This window comes from Mytilus trossulus, chromosome 2, assembly GCF_036588685.1.
Source record: "Mytilus trossulus isolate FHL-02 chromosome 2, PNRI_Mtr1.1.1.hap1, whole genome shotgun sequence".
In the NCBI taxonomy this organism is placed as follows: domain Eukaryota; kingdom Metazoa; phylum Mollusca; class Bivalvia; order Mytilida; family Mytilidae; genus Mytilus; species Mytilus trossulus.
In genome coordinates, this window is record NC_086374.1 from 37,485,681 (window position 1) to 37,491,142 (window position 5,462).

The 5,462-nt window shown below is 32.6% G+C and overlaps 1 long non-coding RNA gene across 1 annotated transcript; it reads left to right on the top strand.

Moving 5' to 3' along the window:
* The first annotated feature begins 265 nt into the window (after positions 1–265).
* Positions 266–2,041, top strand: LOC134705105 (uncharacterized). Its single transcript, XR_010105480.1, has 2 exons — positions 266–356; positions 1,717–2,041. It is a non-coding gene; the product is annotated as an uncharacterized LOC134705105 (long non-coding RNA).
* Positions 2,042–5,462: the final 3,421 nt, after the last annotated feature.

The window sequence follows — 5,462 nt, forward strand, 5'->3', positions numbered from 1 at the left end:
ATGAACGCAGGAAATTTTAAACAAAGACAACAAAATCGTAATAATAACAATTGGTTTAAGTAGCATTTGATGAAGGCGGAGGACGATTTTTAATAAACATTTATAAATATGATTAATTTCAATTATTTGTATAATCACAATACTAATTGACACAACAGCAATTGGAATAGCAAGTTTACAATTCATCTTGCTGCGGGCTTCTTCATTTTGATAATTATCTAGAAATCAAATTCCATTAAAATTTCATTATTGAAATTCCTATTAGATTTATTGAACTCTACTGCCGCTACATAGGCCGTATATAAATTAGAACAATAGATTATTTTTCACGTATTTTGAAAGGGAAAACATTAAAGGTAAGACCGAGCACAGATGAGTTTGCATTTATGAATACATTGTACTTGTTAAGAATTTTAAAAAATAGTATTAAATGCTGCATTTTGTAGACAAATCATCTTGTCAAATGCGTCAAGAAAATCTGATTAATATATGAAGAAAACGTTCTTGAGTTTTATCTTGTGTTATTTTTTTTTTTTACATATATTTGTACTTTGAATCACTAGGAAAGGTCTTTCGAAAAATCGCAATTTTTCAAAATATTATAAAACTGATAGCAACAGGCTGGAATTCATTAACACATACATAAGATTAGGACTACAAGGAATGATTTTTGAAATAAGACAAATATAATGCCTACCCATGTTAAAACTACAATAAAGTATAGCTTGCATCAATTATTTCGATTTTGAATAGGACAATTAAGGTAATTTCTATGTCCGATAAGTATAAGTGTAAAAACGTTTGTGTACAGGCTCTTCCATGAACCTCTCTTTTTCGGCTGGCACTGTGATTTTTTAGAGGGAGGAGTTTGAACAGACAGCATGAACGGTTGTCGTATCTAGGTCAAATATGTCAATTTCGGAATGCAACACATTACAGTCATAATAAATGAATAAGTAACATCATGTGCACCATGTAAGAGTTTGAAAGTGTTTAAAAGTTAAGGAAATCTATTTTAAGTGCATGATCATTTGATAAAAGTCATTATTCTAAAGAAGTCAATATACGCATGTGCAAACACATTTTATTGTGTTTAGAGCATGGGTTGTTTCTCAAAGCGAAAGAAGCACGTCATACTAGAATGACGAGTTGGATTTCATTTGATTACAACTCTTATTATTTTATTTCAATATAATAATAATCGGGCAATTGGCCAATTATTTCACTTATTTGTCTACGGTTAATTCCTTTAAACGACTTATTTGGCTATACTCGTCATCAGCTGAAACGCAGATTGAAACCATAAAATGAGACTCCAGCTAGTATAGTATTTTATGTATGTGTAGTACAAGACATCCTGTTCTTATTTTATCGTCTATGGTAGATCGAACATATGATGATGCTTCCCGAAATTCGATTTCATTTGGGACGGAGAAAAAGATGTGTGTCACATTATACTTTATGCCAAGTAAATTCACGACTTCGTGGTGTCTCTTTTCATATTAAACTCCATTGTGTGTGATCTTCATTTCATGCAAAGAATAATTATTGATACCAAGTCACAACAACAAGATTGTTTATTATCATTATGACACAAAGATCAGGTGCCAGCTTGTACATGTAGAATAATTATTTTTCACATTTATGAAGGTTTAGTTCACATTGAGACGAACTTAGTTATTAATCAGTAATGTATGTTCTTGTCTTACTTTTTAGATGACTAGAACAGCTCTACTGGTATTCTTCATGACAATAATGGTCGCTCAAATATATGGAAAGTCAATTACAAGATCGCAACCGGATGTAGAGACTGAATGTTGGGAACTTTGCTCTATGGACTTCGAGAAATGTCGAGAGTTTTATATATGTCCAAAGATACATGACGAATTCGGCGAGGCTCAACAATGTTCATCCTGTGCTAAAAGGTCTATTGCCTGTCTGGGAAAATGTGTTAATAAGAGATAAGGTTGAAATAAATTCTTTTTTAAAACATCGGCACTGTTGCCTTACCTGTTGAGAAAATAAATTATCATCAATCAAATTTGTGTTATTTTTATTTTCATTGATAGTGCAACACATAACAATTACTTCAAATACTTTTAAAAAGTTTGATTATGTCGGCGTTTTACAAACATTTGTAAATTTTGCATCCATACCAATCCACCTTTTGCGTACAGAAACCAAACCGCTCAATATATTCTGAATTCATACATGTAAAACATTTATAAAACATTTTGTACATTTCCCTTTAATGTTGCTCTCATAATCAAATATGTTAGGTAAAATGGAAGTAATTGTCATTTTCATTTTGTATACATTGAAAAATTTCGAAGTAACATGCTTTTAGTACGTGCTATAATTTTCTTTCGTCTTTGCATATTTTTAACCTATACTGCTAGTAAATTGTTTGGTAATTTACTCTTGATATACATGGCCCGGTATTTATATATCCCGCCATTGTGTCATTGTGCTGTGGACATTTTTTGTATTTTTGTTTTTCATTTCTGCTGATGAACTTTGTCTATAGAGTGTCTATATGACATTTTGTTTTTCTTTAGTGAAATAGGTATTCGTTTCATATTGATTAAGATTATAAAACAATGTTGACGGCTGTAGCCAAATTTTTGACTTTTTGACCTATCATGTTTGTTTATTTTGCTCACAGATTGTTGTCAATATTATGAAATTCTTTGCGACTAACAAACAAGTCAGTGGTTTAGCTAGCCATTAAGCCAGGTTTAATCCACAATTTCTACATAAGGAAATACCGGCAGCAAATCAGGAATATGACAGTTGTTATCAATATTTTTGATGTGTTTGAGCTTTTTATTTTGCCATTTGATAGATGATTTATTTTTTGAATTTTCCTTCGAGTTCTTCATTTTTTGTTATTTTACCAATCCTCCAAAAGTACCAATTTTCTTTGTTAGCTTTGTAAATAAAACTTTTGAATGTTATTATCGAGCGATTTATATGTAAATATAGAGATAATTTAATCCGTACAGTCCCACTGTACAAAATTACCGGACGTTCTACTGTCTGTACAATGTATGACTCTTATCAGCCCAGCACGGCTTGTGAATCCAAATACGTTGACCTGTTCTTTATAACTTTGATCTGGACATATCACCAGTCATAATGAATGATCCGAAGCCAATACGTTTGACTTGAACGAACTTAACAATTTAGCTTCCTGTTTTCTGGTAAAACAATCCAAAGATAATACTGGTTTCCAGTCTTGGAAAATACACTTACACAACCTGATCAATCGATTATCTGATTGTCTGCAGATTTATATTGTGAACTATCCGCTGCTCGACACAATATGAAGCATTTCTAAACTCGTTTGCGGAAGCTCATCAACAAATTACTTTACTAAAATTGAGAATGGAAATGGGGAATGTCTCAAAGAGACAACAACCCGACCAAATAAAAAAAACCAGCAGAAGGTCACCAACAGGTCTTTAATATAGCGAGAAATTCTCGCACCCGGAGGCATCCTTCAGCTGGCCCCTAAACAAATTATATACTAGTCCAGTGATAATGAACGCCATACTAATTTCCAAATTGTACACAAGAAACTAAAATTAAAATAATACAAGACTAACAAAGGCCAGAGGCTCCTGACTTGGGACAGGCACAAAAATGCGGCGGGGTTAAACATGTTTGTGAGATCTCAACCCTCCCCCTATACCTCTAACTAATGTAGAAAAGTAAACGCATAACAATACGCACATTAAAATTCAGTCCAAGAGAAGTCCGAGTCCGATGTCAGAAGATGTAACCAAAGAAAATAAACAAAATGACAATAATACATAAATAACAACAGACTACTAGCAGTTAACTGACATGCCAGCTCCAGACATCAATCAAACTGACTGAAAGATTATGATTTCATCATATGAACATCAGGCACAATCCTTCCCGTTAGGGGTTTAGTATCATACCATCATAACATATATGAGAAGAACATAACCCGTGTCATGCCAACAACTGTTTTTAGAATAAATGTATTTAGTTCCGATGCAAAGACCTTATCAGTGACTCAATATTAACGCCAAAATATGCAATCTTTAATGACTTGACAACAGTAACGTAATTATATCCCTTCTTAATAAGTCTATTCAAAGGTTTTGTAAGTCTCTGAGGTGAATACTGACACCTTTGTGCTTTATAAAGAATATTTCCATAAAACATTGGATGTGAAATACCTGAACGTATTAGAAGTCTGCATGTTGAGCTATATTTACGAATGATGTCTTTATATTGATGATACAATTTAGTAAATCTTTTGACTAGTTTGTGATATCGAAAACCCTGGTGTAATAATTTTTCAGTAATACATTAATTTCTCTCGTTAAAATCTAAAACATTGTTACATACACGAGCGAATCGTACAAGTTGAAATATATAAACACCGTAAGATGGTGACAAGGGAACGCCACCATCAAAAAACGGATAATTAACGATAGGAAATGAAAAATCATCCCTTTTATCATAAATTTTAGTATTCAGTATGTTGTGACTCGTAGCTGATATTTTATAATATCAATATGCAGACAACTTGACAATCGATACTTAAATTCAAACGCAATGTAAAGATGATTAGGTCCATTTGGTGCCAGTAGTCAACCCTACGTGTAACAATCAAAGTCATTGTAAAGTTGATTGTCCACACATTCATATTAGCGGCCTTACATATAATGTATACTGAAAATGTAAAAATTATCTAGTCCACCAAAGCCCCTAGCCAATCTTACATGTGACAGCCAATGTGAATGTTTAAATGATTTGTTAGCAATTACAGCCTAATAAGCAATCCCTTTAATAACAATACGTATTTCTTATTCAGGAATTCATTTTTAGATGTTATATGTACGATTCCTTAACAAATTTTCTAGACTTTGAAAATATTTCACTGTAAAAGACAGACGATATATACAAAAAGGATATTTAAACTCACATATAATAACGAACTAACACTGACATGACAAACTATCAAAAGACAAACATTAACCTCCAAACACAACTCTTAGCAAATGAAACTACAATGGTAGTGATTTCAGGTACTCCTGGAGTGTAAGATCATGCCTCTCTGGCATTTATTAAAAGGTTGAAAAAGCATTTATGATATTAAATGTATTACTCAAACTTAATCATTTCACTGATCCATGAAAACTATCATGGTCAGATGAATCCTGCTAGAAGGAAATGTACACTTTCAATTTTTCCATGCACCAATTGTAGCTGCCTCATTCATGTCATTTCTTAGCTGAAAAAATACAAAACCACTAAAACTTAGCATTGGTAGCTAATTTTTAAAATGAGGTTAAGGTCATGTTTGCTGTGCAAAACATCCATATGCCATTACACTATTCATACAAACCAGGATTAAACTTTTGTATTTGCGCCAGACGCGCGTTTCGTCTACAAAAGACTCGCCAGTGACCTTCGAATCTAAA